Source organism: Artemia sp. Qi Xiang Cuo, chromosome 9 (genome assembly GCF_049724085.1).
Source record: "Artemia sp. Qi Xiang Cuo chromosome 9, ASM4972408v1, whole genome shotgun sequence".
NCBI lineage: Eukaryota > Metazoa > Arthropoda > Branchiopoda > Anostraca > Artemiidae > Artemia > Artemia sp. Qi Xiang Cuo.
Genome location: NC_142802.1, coordinates 1,567,750 through 1,590,099, shown reverse-complemented (window position 1 = coordinate 1,590,099; position 22,350 = coordinate 1,567,750). Strand labels below are relative to the sequence as shown.

The window sequence follows — 22,350 nt, the reverse complement described above, 5'->3', positions numbered from 1 at the left end:
CGGCTTTTAATAGTAGAAATTCGAAATGCTATAGGAAAATTAGAAAACCACAAAGCTCCTGGCATCTCAGGAATCTCCAGGGAGCTGCTTAAAAATGGCGGTGGCACTATCCTGTTATGGCTCCAAATACTATTCATTGCTATACGAGACTCGGAGATCATCCCGAAGACTTGAGTACAGGAGAGATCCTACCACTGTGGAAGAGAATATGTTCCAGGCGGAGTGCAAGAACTATAGAGGCATAACGCACCTCTCGGTATCTATGGAATATCCTTTCTAATACTGGCGTCCTGTCAAAATATATCCACCTACTCAGGGCCATGCGTCAAGAGCCTGTGAGCTGTGTGCAAGTGAATGGTAGACGCAGCGCTTTCTTTCTAGTAGGAACAGAAGTTAGGCAAGGTTGTTTAGGTGTTCCTGAGCTATTTAACTGTATTATTGATCATTTTATGACTTGTACAACCCGGAAGTTGAGCTTAGGACTCAAGTACGGGTAGACAGTTGTTACAGATTGTGAATTTGCTGGTGATATAGCACTAGTCACAAACTCTAAGTCACATATGCTTATGGCTCTAAACACGCTTCTGGATGAAGCTGCCAGGACAGGACATCCATTAACTGGAAGAATACGAAAGTCATGGTACTGCAATCAAAGTCTGACGCCAACAATTCTAATTACTTGGTCACCAGAAACCAAATCGAAGTGGTTGACCACTTCACTTATCTTAGTTCCATTGTATCATCGGATGATCGACCATGAAGTTGCTGCCCGCGCGGCCTAGGCCTTATTCATCTTCTGTCAACTGAGCTACGTTTGGAAGAAGCCAATGATCAAACGAGTCCAAAAAATGAAGATCCTTGGAGGGTCAGTCTTTTCGGTCCTGCTATATGGAGCTGAAACTTGGCCTGCAACTGCAGCTGTCCAACACCGTCTCACCTTCGGTAAAATATTAGGGTAGTAACCTCTTATACAATGTATAACATCACTTGAATACTCTCATGTATTTCTAAATATTTAAATAGCTGAATATATATATATATATATATATATATATATATATATATATATATATATATATATATATATATATATATATATATATATATATATATATATATATATATATATATATATATATATATATATATATATATATATATATATATATATATATATATATATATATATATATATATATATATATATATATATATATATATATATATATATATATATATATATATATATATATATATATATATATATATATATATATATATATATATATATATATATATATATATATATATATATATATATATATATATATATATATATATATATATATATATATATATATATATATATATATATATATATATATATATATATATATATATATATATATATATATATATATATATATATATATGTATATATATATACATAAATTATTTTGGAATACGGAATTTTGAAAAACTTGAAACTTTGGCAATCAAAAACGAACAGAAACTGATTAAAAAAAACTTTCCGAAAAAGAAGTTTTTTAAGAAAAGTAAAAACCATATTAAACTTAACTTAAGATCAGAAAAATAAACCTACAATAATTTAGACTCAAAACGACGAGAAATTACCTTAGACATTATCTTAGATCCACCTGTGCCTCCAGAGGCACCCAGGGCATCAAGAAGGAGCCGCCAATCTTCCCGCAGGTTTGCTGCTGCCAGTAGGTCCTCCCATTGAGGTTGGATTGATGCGCTTAGGTTACGGATATCTCTCTGGTACGTTTGACGCAAGGAGTTTCTGGGTCTGCCACTGCGGCGGGGACCCGAGGGCCGCCAATGTAGCGCTACATTTGGTAGTCGGAGACTTTTTATACGTAGTACGTAGCAAAGGTATCTCCATTGGTGGACTCTTATGATATATGTCACAAGAGGCTGGCCAGTCTTGTCGCGGATGGATTGGTTTCTAATTCTCTGCTGCCAACGGATGTTGAGAATTCTTCTAAGACATGTGTATTAGAAAGCAAGTATTTTTCTTTCTTTTTCCTGGCTCGGGTGCCAGGTTTTGGCTGCGTAAATCAGCACTGGCATAACATTGCTGTTGAAGACTCGAAGTTTTAGTAGTAGAGATAAGCTTTGGGACCGCCAGACTTCCCGTAATCTATTGAAGGCCTCATTGGTTTGGCCGATTCTTGTGAGCACTTCTTTTGTGGCCGATCCGGTGCTTTCTATTATGCTTCCCAAGTATTTGAAGTGGACGACTTGCTCTATGTGCTGGTCTCCGCAAGTGATCCTCAGGGGTGAATCTGTGGTAGCCATGCATTTTGTTTTCTCATTATTTATTTTCAGGCCGACCTGGCCACTTCTCTCCCTCACTTTGTCAAGGAGTTCTTGGAGTCTTTGCTTACATGATTCCAGGACGGCGATGTCGTCAGCGAAGTCTTCATCACTGAGGCATATTTCTGGATTCAGCTGGATTCCGTCTATGCTTGTACTTCGCAGTATGTAATCAATGACGATTATGAAGAGTAGCGGTGACAAGACGAAACCTTGCTTAACTCCTGATAGAATGCGGAAGAAACGAGTTTGGCCACCTGGTGTCTTTACACAGCACTCGCTACCTTCATATAGTACAACGATCAGTGACAAAATCTCTTCAGGGATTTCGTAATACAGTAGGTTCTTTCACAGACTTTGGTGGTCTACTGAGTCAAATGCCTTCTCAAAATCGATGAATAACATACAGATTTACTATTAAAGAGTAAATGAAAAAAAAGACAGAAATTAAATAAAAACTCATAACAAAAAGACATACAACAGGTACTAATGTAAATGAGTAAATGAATCTTAAAACAAATAAGCTAATATTAAATATGCAAATCCAGCTTAAAACAAACAAAAATATTTTACTATTGAAGCATAAATGAAACCCAGAACAAACATAAATTAAATAAACAATCATAGCAACAAACATACAACAGCTACTAATATAAATAAGCAAACAAATCTTGAAACGAGACAGACTTAAAGTAAATATGCAAATCAAGCTTAAAGTGAACAAGAATCACTAAAAACAAAAGTTGGTTACTGCCTACTTCCCTAACTGTAAAAGTATAAAACCTACTGCGTCATTGGCGCTTTACAAAAAACGAATTATATGACAAATATTTTCTTGTGTACTTGTTACAACATTGAGAATAAAAATTACAGTAAAATTAAAATTGGATTTGATGAGCTTTCAGCAATTAGTATCATTATATATCAAATATTCAGTTTAATTTTATTGTTTTTTTTTAATGCTGTTCAAGACAAATCTAGTTTCAGTACAAAGAAGAGTATGGCTACTGCCCCATTCCCTAAATATAAAAGTCTAAAGTCTGCTGCATCATTGGCGTTTCACTGAAAGCGAATTATATTACAAATATTTCTTTTCTAGTTATTACAGCATTGAAAATGAAAATAAAAATTGCAGTGAAATAAGATCTTGAACTAGTGGACTTTCAACAATTAATATCAGTATATATCAAATATTCATTTTAATTTTATTAGTCCGTTCCAAGACTGTTCAAGACACATATATTTTTCCGTAAAGCGCGAATGACACAGTAGGCTTTAAACTTTTACAGTTAGGGAAGGAGGCAGTTCCCAAACTCTTGTTTCGTATGAAACAAGGAAAAGAAAGGATATAAAAAATAAAATGAAATAGGTGTGAAAAACGAGGATTTTGTCACCCAGTAACAAAACATGAAAACGAAAAACCAGCAAATATTTGGCCTCCGCCAAGGTGGCCTCAGTGCTCAGTAAAAACGAAATCTAACCTTTTGAAGTCAACTCTACAAGAAGAAAAAAGATACTGAATCAAAACAAATCAGCCAGAGATAAATGAAAAATAATTCACCAATGGGATTGGACAAGTATTTTTTGCCTTACAATAGATTTTGCCTGTTTCCAACCTCAGTTTTCATTAGATATGTGAACAGGTTGTCTTAAATTTGACTGGGTGAAAATATTGATTGAGTCTTTTAATATTAACTTATTATGCATTGGGCTGAAGAAAATACCTTAAGGAAATACCTATTGCAAAGAAAAGAATACTTGTCCAATTCGATTGGTGAATTGTCTTTCATTTATTTCTGGCTGGTTTGTTTTGATTCAGTATCGTTTCTCTTCTTGTAGAGTTTACTTAAAAAGATTAGATTTTGTTTTTGTATTTTGTTTGCTTTCGACCAATCAGATTCAGATTCAAAGAGCTGATTTATTTATTCAAGACTAAGTCAGATGTCTGTACGAAACCCTTTAGTTAAGTATTGTTCGTCTTTGAAGGTCTTCTTGGGACCTTGTTCTTCGTAAAAGAATGAATGTTTCTTCTGAATGCCATGCAATCTTCAATCAGACGAAGAAAGGCTGATTCCTATTTGGAGACAACCTTAAGAGCTAACATCCTTAAACTGAGCCTTTGAAGTGAATTTTCTCGGGACGTCGACCGACTCATCCATCGGACGTGACCGAGCCATCGAAGCTGCTGAAGCTGAGTCTTAGTCAGAATTTTTGTTGGAGGTTCAGATTTTCGAGGAGTTCGACATTTGATGCTCTATCTAGTTAGGTGATTCTGGCGATTGTTAGGTGATGGAGTGGATTGTTTTGAGGATGTTGTTGTCTATGGCTTATAGATCACCAGGTGTATCGGACATTTTGCCAATGTCTTCGTCGTAGGTTAGCTTGTCGGTCAGATCCCCCTACCTTTATTTGTATGTCGTAAGTTTTTCTAAAAGGGAGGGGATTACTGCGAGAAAAGGTTAAAACTTTTGCGGAGGTATAGAAGTTTTTAGTTATGCCCAAACTAGTCGTTACGCAATTCCTAACTTTAGAGTACACACCTTTTATAAGTTGACTTGGTTCTATGGGATTTCATAATAAAGGATAGCATTCCACAAGCCATATTTTTAGATAATGTCAAATACTAATTTCAAGCCACTAAACAGCTGATACATACCACAGCTGCATTCCCGATATTTCTTGTTTTGTGTTTTTAATCTGGCACGCTGTGAAAATTTGGTTAACAGCCGGTCGTCCAGGCCGGAAACCAGTTTGATAGTCCTGGATGACTGAGGATGACAAAGCTATAATCCATTATAATTTAATATTACTATGGAAGTTGGCAGTCTGGCTTTTTAGGCTAACAGGACGGTGGTTATTGCAAAGGAAGTTGTCTTTGACCCCAAGCTGTTGTTGTCGAACGATTTTGGCTCTACGCTATGAAGTTGAAAAAATGTCTATATTTCTTGATAACCGAAATAATCCTATGGAAAAGATCCATAAATCGCTCAAATCGGACTTTCAGTAGTTCTGCTTTGATTCTGTCCAAGACATGGGCCTTATCTGTTTCCAAGGCTTGGATTGCGTTCACTATCTCAGACCTAAAAGGAAGTGGGTTGGAGTCTCTGAATTTGTAAGAAAACAGATCAGATACGTTAGGGTTAGGAAGGATATCAGGATTTAGCCTATTATTCCCGTTATCAAGAAAGAAAAACATTTTTCGACTTCATAGCGCAGAGCCAAAATCACTCGACAACAACATCTTGGAGTCAAAGACAGGATTATTCCCGTTATCAAGACAGAAAGACTTTTTTCGACTTCATAGCGTAAAGCCAAAAACGTTCTACAATTAACCAAAACTAAGACTGCCAATTTCTATAGTAGTATTAAATTCAAACGGATCATAGCTTTGTCACCTTCAGTCATTCAGGACTACCAAACTGGATTTTGGTCTGGACGACCTGCTGATGACAAAGTTTTCAAAGTGTGCCAGATTAAAAAACACAAAATAAGAAATATCTTGAATGTAGTTGCCGTCTGTATGAGCTATTTTGTGGCTTTAAACCAGTATTTGACATTCTCTAAATATATGGCTTGTGAAATGCTATCCTTTGTTAGGAAATCCCATGAAACCTAGTCAACTTATCAAAGATGTGTGCTTTAAAGTTGGAAATCGTGTAACGACTATTGAGGGCATCACTAAAAACTTCTATACGCCCGCAAAAGGCCTTCAAGGATGCTTTTAAGGCTTTTTAACCTTTTCCTCGCAGTAGTCCCCTGTCTTACGATACAGAAATAAGGGAAGGGGGATCTGAGTGACAAGCTAACCTACGACGAAGACATTGGCAAAATACCCGATACACCTGATGATCCATAAGCCATAGCCAGCAATATCCTCAAAACAATCAGCTCTTTTGTAATACCCCCATAGCAGTTTTGCGCAGGCATCCATAGCACTTTTTTGGTCAAGAACGTGATTGAATACAATTAAGAAAGACCTGAATAACGGGGTTAGTATTCAGTGGGCTGTCTAGTTCGCTTATCTTGGTATTCTGATCACCAGCGACAACAACCACGCAAAGGATATAAATAGGTAGCTCGCCCCTTGCAAGCCCTAATTTCTGGGTCTTTTCTCCAATACACCGTACTGAGGATCAAAACCTATGACCTAAGATACAGATTTTAGAGATTTTGGTCAACCCTATTTGTAATCTACTCATAATCACCATAATTACCTAACTTGATAGAGTATCAAATGTCAAACTCTTCGAAGATCTGAACCTCCAACAAAAATTCTGACTAAGACCCGGCTTTTGCAGCTTCGATGGCTTGGTCATGTCCGACTGATGAGTCAGTCCACGTCTTGAGACAATTCCCTTCGAAGGCTCAGTTTATGGTTGTTACTCTCAATGTTGTCCCCAAATAGGGGGAAGGGTAAAATTGTTCATCAGCCCTTTTTTGTCGAATTGAAGACTGTAAGGCATTCAGAAGAAACATTCATGCTTTTACGAAGAAAGAGGCCCCAAGAAGACCTTCAAAGACGGACAATACTTAATTCAAGGGTTTTGTTCAGACACTTCAGACTTGACCTAATCATGGATAAATGTGTGAACTTTTTCAACTTGAATCTGATTGGTGAAAAGTTTAGAAGATTTTTAATTTCGAAACTCTTTGCAATACGAGCCCAACGTTGGATCACTGCTTAACCTGTATCAAAGATGAAACCCATCTTTAGACCGGTCAAACCGTTTTCCTCTTGAGTCTTGTTTGATGTGCTCCCAAGATAAATCATTTGACTGGGTGGGAATAGCCAATTTTAACTTTATGGTTCACTGGGTTGAGACATTAAAGGTAAAACTGATAGTTTTTCACTGTATTTGCTTGTATAGCCTAGAATTATGTAATAAAGTAAACATACCACTTGATGCTTGTTTGGTAAATTTTTAGCAGTTCATATTATTGACTTACAAATAAAGTAAATGTAGCCTAGGGCTTACCACTTGATGCCTTTTTTATGCATCACCCCTATACCCCTATATATGCCAATTCAGAGTATATTTGCTCATCAAGGGGTGGGGGTGTTGGTAAAGTTTAAACTTGCCTCTCATTTACATCAGAAAATTTACCCCCTCCCCCCTAATATGCAAATATAGGTAAATATTTGGTAAATTTCAACCAAATCATATTATTGACTTACAAATAAAGTGAATATACCACTTGATGCCTTTTTATGCTCTTTACAAATATAGCCTAATAGCCTAATCATTTTTGTTAAAAATGAATTTTAGCCCCCACCCCCATATATACCAATTCAGAGTATATATTTACACATTAGGAGGGTGGAAGGGAAGTTTAACCTTATCTCTCATTTACATCAGAAATAAAAATAACCCCGACCCCCTAATGTGTAAATATATAGGCTACCCTGAATTGGTATAAATAAGGGTGGGGGTAAAATTCAGGTAAATATCTACCAAATCATATTATTGAGTTAGGACTAAAGTGAATACACCATTCAATGCCTTTTTTATGCTGATTACAAATAGAATAAGCATTTATATCGGAAATGAATTTCAGCCCCCCCCCCCTTACATAGGCTATACCTAACCTAACCCTGAATTTGCATATATAGGGGGGGGGGCTGAAATTCATTTTCAATAGAGATGCTTATTATATTCGTAATCAGCATAAAAAAAGGCATCAAACGGTGTATTCACTTTATTCCTAACTCAATAATATGATTTGGTAGATATTTACCAAAATCCATTTCTGACAAAAATGATTATTATATTTGTAAAGAGCTTAAAAAAAGGCATCAAATGGTGTATTCACTTTATTTGTAACTCAATAATATGATTTTGTAGAACTTTACCAAAATATTTACCTAATCATATTATTGACTTACAAATAAAGTGAATATGCTACTCAGTGCCTTTTTTTATGCTCTTTATGAGAATGATAATCATTTTTGTTGGAAATGAACTTTAGCCCCCACCCCTATGTATGCCAATTCAGGGTATATATTTGCACATTAGAGGGGTGGGGAGAAAGTTTAAGCTCACCTCTCATTTACATCAGTAATAAAATTACCCCCACCCTCCTAATGTTCAAATATATAGGCTGCTTTTACCCTGCTGGTCTTTTACTGCTCTTTACAAATATAATAATCATTTTTGTCAGAAATGAATTTTAGCCCTCACCCCTATATATATCAATTCAGGGTATATATTTGCAGATGAGGGGGGGGGGGGAAAGTTTAAACTTAACTCTAATGTGCAAAAGAATAAAATTACCACCAACCCCCCTACTTAGCAAATATATACACTGAATTGGTGTGTATTTAGTAATGGGTGCTGAAATTCATTACTGAAGAAAATGATTATTATATTAATAAAGAGCATAAAAAAGCCATCAAGTGGTATATTCACTATGGTCGTACCTTAATAATAAGATTTAGTAAATATTTACCCAAATGTTATACCCTGAATTGGTATATATAGGGATAGGGGTAAATTTCATCTCTGACAAAAATGATTATTATATTGGAAAGAGCATAAAAAAAGGCATCAAGTAGTAGCCTATGTTTACTTTATTTGTAAGTCAGTAATATGAACTGCAAAAAAAATTACAGCCTGTTTTTATGCTTTTTATGAATATAATTATCATTTTTGTTAATTTTTTTTGTTATTCATATTATTGATTTACAAATAAAGTAAACATACCATTCAATGCCTTTTTTATGGTCTTTCCAAATATAATAATCATTTTTGTTGGAAACAAATTTTACCCCCCCACCCCTATATATAGCTACTAATTCAGAGTATAAATTTGCACATTAGGGGGTGGGGGGGGGGGGAGGAAGTTCAAGTGGTAACTTTTTTGTTACTCATATTACTGACTTATAAATAAAGTAAACATACCACTCAATGCCTTTTTTTATGCTCTTTGCAAATATAATAATAATTTTGTTGGAAATGAATTTTACCCCCCACCCCTGTATATACCAATTCAGGATATATATTTGCACATTAGGGGAAGGGGGGTGTTGGTAAAGTTTAAACTTACATCTCATTTACATCAGAAATGAACTTCACCCCCACCCCCCTAATGTGCAAATATTGGGTCTATACCCTGAATTGGTATATATATATGGGGGGGGGGGGTAAAATTCATTTGCAACATTATATTTAATGTGATTAAAATGTAATAAAATGATTATTATATTTAGAAAGAGCATAAAAAAGGCATTGACTGGTATGTTTATTTGTTAGTCAATAATATGAACTGCTAGTTGTGTCTATTGCTGAGTCTTTTACAGTTGCAACTGATCCAGTATTTGGTAACAGTCTAGTAGATTAGCTTTTTTGAAGGATTAATTAAAAAAAACTTTCCACAAAATAAGTTTTTCAAAGAAAAGTAAAGAACTCCATTAAACCAAAAATGAGCAAAAATAAAATCAAATAATCTACCAAGCATGAAACTACCACAAATAAGCATTGATAAGTAAATGGAACCCAAAACAAACAGAAATTACAATAAATAACCAAGTCAAGCTCAAAATGAGCAGAAATTAACGTGAATTGGGCTCAAAACTCCTATACCTTCCCAAGGCCAGAACATAATTTGTGCTTTACTGAAAAAATATAATTTACTTTTAAAACTGTAATAAATCAAATAACAATAACATTTTAATTAATAAATATCAGTATATGCATATTGACCTGACAATGCACATTCATTTGTATTTTTTTCAGTAATACATAATCAGTACCCCATTTCTTCTATCAAATCTTCCAAGGCTCACATATAGAGGTTAAGTAGCAATGCAAGATTAAAAACACCTTCCTTAGGCATAATTTAGGCTCTGAATTAATTCCTAAAGATTTCATTCTCATAACTGAACTACTTTCTAAGATGTGGAAAAGCATATCATCTAGGATTCTACCCTTCTTGTAAATTTTTAGATGGCAGGGCAGGGTTTGAGCACTCATCTTAATCCCATCTGTATTGCCTACTTTTTATGAACACAACAACTTTATGTTTAGACAGTAAAAGCAGTAGCATCCTAAAGCCCTGGCTTTTGCCCAAGTGTGACCACTTTAGATAATGGCCAGAATTGGTTTTAAAGCAGCAACATGGTAAATTGTACAACAACATTTTTACAGAGGTTATAAGCAGGTTTTTGTAAGTTCTGATATATCTGTAAAGCATCAGCCAAATTGTCACTTTCATCACTTTGATTTTATACTTTAAAATGGGTGTTATATTATTTGTCAAATATTTCTTAATTTCTCCTTTGCAAGATAAGGTGGATAAACCATTCTGTAGATTTTCCTGTTGAATTCATTGAAACTGTTGTCTGACATTAGACTAGACTCTATTAACATGTTTTGAAACTGTTAGTTGAAATATCCATGTCTATTTTTTAGTGGCTTAAAAATAGTGTTTTACCCTACTTCACAATGCAACTATCAATATCACATTGGTCAACTAGTTGAGTTGACCTAGTATTCTCTGTTACATACACATGACCAATAAATATTTGTATCATCAACATAAAGGCTTGTATTGCTATTCAGGATTTCAGACATGTTATTTGTATATACTTTGAACAGGGTGGGACCCCAGACCATGCCATGAGTAATAGTGCTTCCGGTTGATGTCACCTCAGAGAAAAAACATCCTTCCATCATCATTAAATTTATACTGTTTATTCCCTATGTGCTAGGAACTGCATCACCCACTCAACCACATCCCTATTCACTCAAAGGACTTAGTGTCTTTTATGGCCAATGTTATTAGAATGCCTTTGCTTAATCCAGTAGTATGATTGTAATTAGGAACCCATTGTCCTGAAGATGGATAGCACATTCATCTATATGGCATCACATCAATCAGTATTGTTTCAATCAACTGACTAGACCTGAGTCATGGTCTAGTCATGGTCAAGTCATGTTGAGATGACAACTTACCTTAGACCCACATGTGCCTAAGAAGACACCCAGGGCATCAAGACATTCAAGACCACAATGTTTCCTCTTGGTTTTTGCAGCCAGAATGCCCTCCTGCAGAGGTTAGATTGTGTTGACATGATGAGAGTAGTTTATTGGTTGTCAAGTGATTCAAGATGGCAGTGTAAGAAATCACTTCTGGTAGCTTCATGACTGTAGAGGTGATGATTATTTGCATCCTCTTTTTTACCACCCTTGTGTATGGGGTTTATGTAGGCCATATGTCAATCCAGCAGGCTACAATTTTTATTATGGAATTTCTGAAAGAGTTGAGTTGGCCTGATATTCTAAAATAGAGTTTTCCAAGAAGCCTTCTCTTCTAATTCACTGCAGGCGGGCTATTCAGTTGGTACTATTTAGCCTTCTTCTTTTTGCTTCACTCTGTGGGCTAAAGAGCTACTGTCTTGGTTGTCTCTTATTTATTAGATATTCTCAGATATCTTTCAGTAGATCTTTTGACTCAAGGAGTTCGAATATAAGATGATAGATAACGATTTCTGTGCTCTGTGTGCAGGTATAGTTGGCTAAGCTCTTGGCTGATAGTGAGATTTTGTGGTGTTTAAAGTATTTTAACAGTTTACAAAGCAAGGTATGTTGTGCAGACGTCAGCATATTACATTCAAATAGGCAATGGTCAATTGTTTCATTATTCATATTGTAATGCCTGCAAAGAGGGGACAGGGGAATCGAACCACTTGAATTAGAAAGCTTATATGAGAATGCAAGGAAATTTAGTCCATTTGTTCCAGAACAAATTCTATGATAGATTTTAAAAAGATACTTATTGGGAAAGGGGGAGATGATAGGATTAACCTTATTAAAATTAATATCTGATAGCCTCCATTGGATAAGAAGGTGTATGAAGGTGTGAGATTCTTTATCCATGTAGGGTGTATATTGTCATAACTGCTGCTAGTTTTGGTCCTAATATGATGTATTGCATTATTCAATTCCTGGATTGAAAATGGATTGGTTATGTACTCGGATCCTGGGCGTGGTTGGTAACTTGGGTTCATAGGAATTGTGGACAGTTTGCTCTGATTATCTGATGTTAGCTTATTAACAAAAAGAGTTGCAAATAGGTTAGCTTTACCATTATCATTGTCATAATGAGTATTATTATGTATAAGCTCATACAGGAGTGGGTTGGGGGAAGTCTTTTTCCCACAGATGCGGCTTATGACTTTATGTATAATTGGCTCATGTGTTTCTCTGGAGAGATTATTTGCAAAATTATTCCAGTATTTATGTTTAGCATCTATTATAGTCCTTTTTAGATTAGATTCTGCTTGTAATTTTTTTAAGTATGTAATACATGATGGTTTTTTTATGAATTCTGTCCTAGCTGCCTTTTTTATCCTCCATTTATTTAGGCACTCATTTGTCCACCATGCCTTAGGAGTTTGTTTAGGGAATGTTTTCTTAGGTGTTGTCTTGGGGATAGCATGATTAGCTGTATTTACTAGTGAAGATGTCAAGGCTTCAGCATGTGTGTCAACTGTTGTGTTAGAAATGCATGAACTTTGGGTGAAACTTGTAATTTCATCATTTAGCTTATTTTGGAACATAGACCAATTTGCTTTAGTTTGCTTTAGGAACATAGACCAATTGCTTTGGAGGTATGAGATAAAGTTTCAGCAGGTTCATTTAGGGAGCAAACTATAGCAAAGTGGTCAGTACATAGACTATCAATTTTATTTATGTAAATTTTGTTCAAAAAATTTGATGACACAATTTGTAGTTCAATTGTGGAGAATCTGCCACTTTTGGGGTTGAAATATGTGTTCAGGTTTGGAGGGGTAGCAACAGCTAATTCATTATTATTTGAAGTCATATGCTCAATGAATTTACCAGCTTTATTTGCTGGTTTATTCCCCCACAAAAGGCTGTGGGTATTGAAATCACCACAAATAATGATATTTTTTAACATATTAGAATTATTTATATAATTAAAGAAGTCCTTGGCATCTGTAGTTTGGCCATTAGGGTTATAAAAGCTTATTATGTAGGTTTTTAAATTATTCAGCCAAGGATAATAAGAAGCCTTCTTCTTCTAATTCACTGCAGGCGGGCTATTCAGTTGGTACTATTTAGCCCTCTTCTTTTTGCTTCACTCTGTGGGCTACAGAGTTAAAGTCTTGCCTGTATCTTATTTTTTAGATATTCTCAGATATCTTTTAGTAGATCTTTTGACTCAAGGAGTTCGAATATAAGATGATAGATATCGATTTCTGTGCTCTGTCTGTAGGCATAGTTGGCTAGGCTCTTGGCTGATTGTGAGATTTTGTGGCGTTTGAAGTATTTTAACAGTTTACAAAGCAAGGTATGTTGTGCAGACGTCAGCATATTACATTCAAATAGGCAATGGTCAATTGTTTCATTATTCATATTACAAGGCCTGCAAAGAGGGGACAGGGGAATTGAACCACTTGAATTAGAAAGCTTATATGAGACTGCAAGGAAATTTAGTCCATTTGTTCCAGACCGAATTCTATGATAGATTTTAGAAAGATACTTATTGGGAAAGGGGGAAATGATAGGATTAATCTTATTAAAAATAATATCTGATAGCCTACATCGGAAAATATCTCTAATTGGGATTGGTCTCCCACTTGGCTGGTCAATAATTATAGCATTTTTAGCTATTTCATCAACCTGATGATTACCACTTATACCAGAGTGGCTAGGAATATACTGAAAATAAGTTTTTATGCCACTTGAAGCAAGATTATCAATAATACTGAGACAGTGATAAGTGTCAATGTCCAACTTATATTGTGGAGCTGAGGCCAGCAACTCAAGGCTTGATAAAGAGTCGGAATAGATGATAATATTATTCGAATTTGCAATCAAAGGCTGGTTTTGCTTAAGGTGTTCTAATGCCATGATTATGGCATTTAACTCAGCAGACATTATAGATAAATTATTAAATAATCTCTCACCCATTGCAATTTTCAGGTGAGGAAGGAAAACACCACTTGCAACCTTCTCATTCATTTTTGACCCATCACCAAATATTTGGAAGGGATTTTTATAGGTAATTGTATTAACTTCTGCAAATTTTTTCTGGATAAAAGCAATAGGGGTTAAATCTTTATTCCATTTCGAAAATTCAGTATTTATTATGGGAAATGACTAATTCTATGGACGGAAGTGGGAGAGAGTAGGTGCAATAGAATTTTCTGGTCCAGGGAACTTCTTTTGAATATTGGCATACTCATCTGCAATACCTCTATACATGGCTGGATTTCTTAACCAATTATGTAGGGTGTGTGAGCTATTTGATTCAATTTTTGTAAGATGTTTTGTCAAGAGAAAGCTATGTCTCTCCCTTATTGTTGTTAATCCACTCTCCATAAGCAGAAACTTGGTGCTTGTGGGTTTCCTAAGACCAAATATGAGACGTATTATATCATTTTGTGCTGTTTCAATTTTTTGCATCTGGGTCTTTGCACATGCACCATAGACGGGGGTTAAATCTTTATTCCATTTTGAAAATTTTTATTAAGCCCATAGTCAATATGGGGTCTTATATGTGATTTGTAAAATTGGAGTCAGGTTTTCTCCTTACATCCCCAGTGTGTGGAAACTCGTTTTCTTAGTATATTTGTTTTTCTATAATATTTTTTTTATTGTGTTTGAAATGAGGTGGTAGACGTTCTAATTTTAGTTAAGCACGAGACCTAGGTAATTAATATGATTATGTTCTGGAATAGTTGTTATATTTAGAGTTAGTTTTGCATTAACATGGTTTTGCTTCCAGTGAAATTGGATTATTTTTGACTTGGTGGGTGCAATGGGTAAATCTGAATGTTGAGAGAATTTTTCAAGCGGGAAAAGTGACTTTGGCAGATTTGACTGTGCTATCTGGAAGGTGTTGCCAGATGACCATAGCACTAGATCATCAGCATATTGTAGATTCGTGTGGGGTAGGTTCATGTCCCAGAGATATAGGGCAAATAGGAGGCAACTGAGGACTGCTCCCTGAGGTAGGCCTTTGGTTATTGTCTTTTGGGGTGAAGAGGCTGAACCAACACAAACGATGAAACTTTGCACTTCTATGAAGGATTTAATAAAAGGTACTAGCTTAGGGGGTACTCCAAGGTTTGCAAGTTTGTTTAAAAGGATTTGATGGTTCACATTGTCATATGCCCCTTCAAAATCTAGGAAAGCTGCAACTAGGACATTATTTTTTGAGAAAGATTCATTTATTGCATTTGTTAGCAAAATGAAAGCATGTGTTGAGGAGTGGTGTTTCCTGAATCCAGTTTGAGTGTGAGGGATCATATTATTTTTCTCAACAAACCAGAGGAGTCTGTGATAAATCATTTTCTCCATTATTTTCCCCAACACAGGAGTAATCATTATGGGCCTATAAGACTCAGGGTTATCTTTTGGTGTATTTTTCTTTAGGATTGGTAGGAGGGACGAACATTTCCATATATTGGGGAACCTAGAAGATGCCCAAGCGTGATTATAACAATTTAGCAATTCTTGTTTGTATGAAGGTGTGAGATTCTTTATCCATGTAGGGTGTATATTGTCATAGCTGCTGCTAGTTATGGTTCTAATATGATGTGTTGCATTATTTAATTCCTGGATTGAAAATGGATTAGTTATGTACTCGGATCCTGGGCGTGGTTGGTAGAAACTTGGGTTCATAGGAATTGTGGACAGTTTGCTCCGATTATCCGATGTTACCTTATTAACAAAAAGAGCTGCAAATATCTTAGCTTTTTCATTATCATTGTCATAGTGGGTATTTTTATGTAAAAAATAGTACAGCAGAGGGGTGGGGGAAGTCCTTTACACACATATATGGCTTATGACTTTATCTATAATTGGCTCATGTGTTTCTCTGGAGAGATTATTTGCAAAATTATTCCAGTATTTATATTTTGCATCTATTAAAGTCCTTTTTAGATTAGATTCTGCTTTTAATTTTTTTAAATATGTAGTAGGTGATGGTTTTTCTATGAATTCTGTCCTAGCTGCCTTTTTTATTTTCCATTTATTTAGGCACTCATTTGTCCACCATGCTTTAGGAATTTGTTTAGGGAATGTTTTCTTAGGTGTTGTCCTGGGGATCGCATGATTAGCTGTATTTATTAGTAAAGATGTCAAGGCTTCAGCATGTGTGTCAACTGTTGTGTTAGAAATGCATGAACTATGGGTGAAACTTGTAATTTCATCATTTAGCTTATTTTGGAACATAGACCAATTTGCTTTAGTGTTGATATACTTGGAGGTATGAGATAAAGTTTCAGAAGGCTCATTTAGGGAGCAACCTATAGCAAAGTGGTCAGTACATAGACTATCAATTTTATTTATGTAAATTTTGTTCAAAAAATTTAATTACACAATTTGTAGGTCAATTGTGGAGAATCTGCCACTTTTGGGGTTGAAATATGTATTTAGGTTTGGAGGGGTAGCAACAGCTAATTCATTTTTATTTGAAGTCATATGCTAAAGGAATTTACAAGCTTTATTTGCTGGTTTATTCCCCCACAAAAGGCTGTGGGCATTGAAATCACCACAAATAATGATATTTTTTTTACATATTAGAATTATTTATATAATTAAAGAAATCCTTGGCATCTGTAGTTTGGCCATTAGGGTTATAAAAGCTTAATATGTAGGTTTTTAAATTATTCAGCAAAACACTGATACCAATTACATCAACATCATTTGCAAAATCTGGAAAATTGATGCCACAAAATTTTATATTATTATTAACTAATAAAGCTACCCCACCTCCTTTTCTCTCTGAAGATCTATCCTTTCTCAGGATAGTATATCCTAGAGACTTAATTTGTTGATTTTGGGTTAAATGAGTTTCCTGGAGGCAAGCAATATTAATGGAATTATTATTCATAAATGATATTAGTTCATTTAGCTTATTTTCTATGAGTGATCTTACATTCCATTGGAGTATTGATAAATGTTGTGTTGATGATTTATTCTTCATATGACTGTGTATCAATGTTCAGCTTTGTTAAAAGTAAAGCAAGATCTTTTTTTGCTTGAATGAGCATATCATCTTGGATGTAGATTTTTGCCAATTCTGCAATAATTTTTGTTTTCTGTAGTTGATGTATGTTCATGGCCTGAACTGCATTACAGTTTAGAATGAATAAGCATATATTTGGGGATTGCATTTTTGGTTGTGTATCCTTTTTGTTGGTTAAGGGATTGATTCCTGGTTGTGTTACTGGTTTGTTTCTTCTCGGGAGGGGGGGGGCAGGCTGACCTCGTCTCACCGGACAAGGAGGTTTGGTGGCTTGGTGATTCCTTCTGATAGGGATTTGATCTAGGGGGCTTAGAAGATGGTGTTTTACATGGGGTGCTTGATGCATTGGGGACATTGGTCTTGGTGGTTTTGGTTGGTTTCATTACAGGCTTTATTTGGTATTGTTGGGCAGCATTTGCTTCCATTGCTGCAAAGGGGTATGGGATGGCCCTTTCTGTTGATATTTGGAGTGTTGGAGCTCTTTTCTTGTATGCAGGGCATAATGATTTATTTGTAGATTCATGTGGGCCTTTGCAATTGATGCATGTAGGCTGAGTGTTGTTGCAAGTTGTCAGCTCTTAAGGATTGAAAACTTTACAATTACTACACTCTCGGAGAATTTCATTACATTTGTTTGTTGTGTGTCCCAGTTTGAACCACTTCTGACACTGGATAGGCTTAGGCTTGTATTCCTTGTGTGGTTTAATGTGCACCAATAGGAATAAATTTACTGGGATATCAATTTTATCCTTCAGTATGAACAAGAAGGATCTACTAGTTCTTAGGCCATTAGAGTTAGGTTTTCCAAGTTGGGTAACATCCTCAACTGGGATTGTGTTTCCAGCCCTACATGAGAGCCCTTCTTTTAACTCCTGAGTAGATATCTCTGGGGGAACATTATAAACTACTATTTTTGTTGGTGATTGTTTTGGGTTCCAATTAGATGGAATAATTGGGGTATTCAGAAGGGATTTTAGGTTAATTATTGTATCTGCTGATTTCTGATCTTCTACAGCTATTAGCAGAGATCCATCATGGTTAATATTAAGAGAGAACATTGATTTTAGCAATTTAAAAATTGCAACTCTTATTGCAGTGATCATTTTTATTTCAAAGGGGGTAGTGGGAGTAATTTTAAGGTAAATTCCTAAGTTTTTTGAGGGAGGATCTTGGGCAGGGAGAGGGGAAATGCTTTTGATTGGGGATATTTTTTCCCTTTTTTTTAGAGCTTCTAGAGAGGACCTCTTGAAACCCATTATCATCATTTATGGTTACATTAGCCCCTACACTTATCATTGTCCTATTCTCCGAATTGGGGCTATCATTTGAACTTTGAGATAGTGTGCTTGACCAGCCAAGATGGGCATCTTTCACTATCACACTTTCACTTGAATATGATTTGGGATCTGGGGGAAATTTTTTTTTTGGATGACTTCTAAAAATTACCTATTGGAAAAAGCTTTAAACAAATAAAAGACAAGACTAAAACAAAAAGGTGAAAATAGAAAGATATCAAAACGTCTGCCTTGTCATATGGGGAGAAGAAACGCCAAAGTACAGCCTTGAGGATAATTTTAACAGGATTGGCTTCGCTCAATTGCTGATTAGAAGCGATAATAATTCACAAGAAAATATATTTTAATTTTCTTATAAGGTTGCTGCTGAGTTGGTCTCACCAAGTCATATGGGTTCATCTTTTTCAGATAGGTCTCTACATTTTCCTTATTGACTGCAATTAGTGACATAAAGGGTGTATTATTATGGATAGGGGGGGTATACATTGTTGAATGGAATAATTGGGGGCCGGCATTTACCCCCCGGGCGAAAACCCCCCCCCCCCCCCCCCCAAGAAAAAATTTCTGTAGGGGGAAGGAATTTTGGTACTTGTGTATTATGCACCACTCACTCAAGTTTACACTGTGTAAAATTTGAGAACTCACCAGTTTTTCTTGTTAGTCTCTTTGTTACTTTAGAAATAAATTTGGGCTATAGATTTGCAGATTAGGGGGGGGGTAAGCATAACGGCTCTGCATGCAAAATGTGTTTGGTACAATCATTCTGCATATTAGATAGATAGACAAATAAATGTATTTTAAAGCCAAATATACAGCCATGAACACAGTAAAATAACATAAATGAATATACTGAATGGGGGGGGGGTGTTAAACCCCCCCCCCAAAAAAAATATCCTGCCCCTTTTTTGGAAAGTAGCCCCCACAGAAAATACCCCCTCCTTGGAAAATACCCTCATGCAAAATACCCTCCCCCCCGGTGGAAAATAAGGTTTCTAAATTTGAAACTTTTATTTGAGTTTTTTTTTTATAGTTTTAGTCAGTTTTTTTTATAGTTGAAGTCAGAAAATAATTCTTTCTAGGTATATGGCCACTAGATAGCTTATTTCTTCAGCATAGTTGAAAGGCCCAATAACTATGTCTTTGGAGATAAAATGGGTCCCTACATCACCTGGGGAAAGGTTTTTAAGGTATCAAAATTGCCCTTTGTTTTATTTGTTATTGGGAAGTGAGCATACATTTTTTGGCTGGGGAGGGGAGGACGAATTTTCTGCTGGGAGAATTTTAAATAATTTCCAGGAAATGAAATTTTAAGAAGAAATTTTACTCTGGGTCAATTTGCAAGAATTCATATAAAAAAGTTTCTTCATATGTCTTGCTTTCTCTTTGCTGATTTAATTTTATGCATGGGGTTGTTAAGGGGTAATTGTCTGGGGTAAATATTCGCCAGGATTGAATTGTCCAGAGGATATTTCTATGGGGAGGGTATTTTTCGTGGGGGAGGGCATTTTTGGGGGGGTTAAACACACCCCCTCCCCCATTCACTATATTCATTTATGTTATTTTACTGTATTCATGGCCATATTACCTTAAATTACCTTAAATCGCATTGTCCAGCGAAATAAGGAAAGATCCTGTAGAGTCGCTTCATATATATGGCTTTAAAATACCCTTATTTGTCTATCTATCTAATATGCAGAATAATTGTACCAAACACATTTTGCATGTATGCCAGTTATGCTTACCCCCCCCCCCCCTAATGTGTAAATCTATAGTACAAATTTATTTTTAAAGTAACAAAGAAACTAACAAAAAAACAGTGTTTCACGAATTTCTCACAGCATAAACTTGAGTGAGTGGTAAATAATGCACTAGTACCAAAATTCCATCCCCCTACAGAAATTAAAAAAATAAAACTCAAATAAAATTCTCAAATTTGGAAAACCTTATTTTCCACAGGGGTATTTTTTTTTTGGGGGGGGGGGGCTATTTTCCGGGGGGGTATTCGCCTAGAACCGGAATAATTACAGATGTATAATGCACATGTACAACATCAGTAATTTTATTTGGGTTATCATAGGCAGCACAATAGTGCTGCCTAAGTAAAGAAGAATGTTGGCACAATGTATTATTTATTTTGTTTCCATACCCAGCACTTCATATCAAAGGAGTTGTCATAAAAACTTCAAACAAGGCTCATTTGACTGGAAATTCAAAAAGCTAGTGCCCTTTTTATTAGTCGAAAGTGATTGGAGGGCAACTAGCCCCCCCCCATGCCCATCGTTCCCCCAAACACATCCAATCAAAATTTTGAGATACCCATTTTGTTCAGCGTAGTTGATTTACAGATAGTGAATATGTTTATGAGGAAGACACTCCCCCACAACCCTCAGGACAAGGGTTTTAAGTTATGCCCTGAGGGCATATAGGAACAATGTTGGCAAAATGTACTATTTATTATTTTTTTCCCTTTAAACCAGGGCACTTTGTATTTGAAGAAGTTGTCATAAAAACTTCAAAAAGGGCTCATTCAATTGGAAATTGGAGTGGCTTGTGCCCTTTTTAACAGTCAAAAGTGATTGGAAGGCAACTAACACCCCTTCCACACCCACCATTTGCCCAAACACATCCAATCAAAATTTTGAGATAGCCATTTTGTTCAGCATAGTGGATTTCCAGATAGAAATTATGGTTTTGAGGAGGACACTCCCCCACAGCTCTCAGAGAAAGGGCAGTAAGTTATGCCCTTGGGGCATATAAGGTTTTTATAGAAGGAATTGTCATAGAAACTTCAAAAAAGGCTCATTTGATTAGAAATTCAAAAAGCTAGTGCCCTTTTTAATAGTCAAAAGTGATTGGGGGGCAACTAGCCCCCCCCATGCCCATCATTCCCCCAAATACATCCAATCAAAATTTTGAGATAGCCATTTTGTTCAGCATAGTTGATTTCTTGGTAGAAAATATGTTTTTGATGAGGACACTCCCCCACAACCCTTGGGGCAAGGGTTTTAAGTTATGCCCTGAGGGCATATAAGAACAATGTTATCAAAGAAGTTGTCATAGAAACTTCGAAAAGGGCCCATTCAATTGGAAATTGGAGTGGCTTGTGCTCTGAAGACTTAGGGGGGATTGTCCTGCTCAAATGTATTATTTTCTGAACTTCAACTGTGTGGAACAAAATGGCTATCTAAAAATTTTGATTGGATGTGTTTGGAGAAATGGTGGGCGAGGGAGGGGTGTTAGCTGCCTTCCAATCACTTTCGACTATTAAAAAGGGTACTAGCCATTTCAATTTCCTATTGAATGAGCCTTTTTTGAAATTTCTATGACAATGTGTTCTATAAAAACCTTATATGCCCCCAGGTCATAACTTACAACCCTTGCCCTGCAGGGCCGTGGGGGAGTTTCCTCCTCAAAAACATAATTTTTATCTAGAAATCAACAACTCTTAACAAAATGGTTATACAAAAACGCCGATTCGATGTGTTATGGGAAAATGTGGGCGTGACAGGGGGGTTAGTTGTCTTCAAATTACTTTCAACTATTAAAAGGGCACTAGACCTTTGAATTTCAAATCGAATGAGCCCTTTTTCAAGTTTCCATGATAAAGATTTCCATAAAACTTATATGCACCCAGGGCATAACTTATAACCCTCGCCCTGAAGACTGTGGGGGGAGTGTCCTGCTCAAAGGTATAATTTCCTGAACTTTAACCTGT

The 22,350-nt window shown here is 35.7% G+C and overlaps 1 protein-coding gene across 4 annotated transcripts in view; it reads left to right on the top strand.

Annotated features, from left to right (window-relative positions):
* The first annotated feature begins 7,037 nt into the window (after positions 1-7,037).
* Positions 7,038-22,350, top strand: part of LOC148948206 (serine/threonine-protein kinase DCLK1) — a 177,750-nt gene continuing 162,437 nt past the window's right edge. For all 4 annotated transcript variants that reach the window (XR_016142213.1, XM_089094203.1, XM_089094199.1 and 1 more), the window contains exon 1: positions 7,038-7,170. The gene's annotated coding sequence lies outside the window, so the exon portion shown is untranslated. The remainder of the gene's footprint in view (positions 7,171-22,350) is intronic.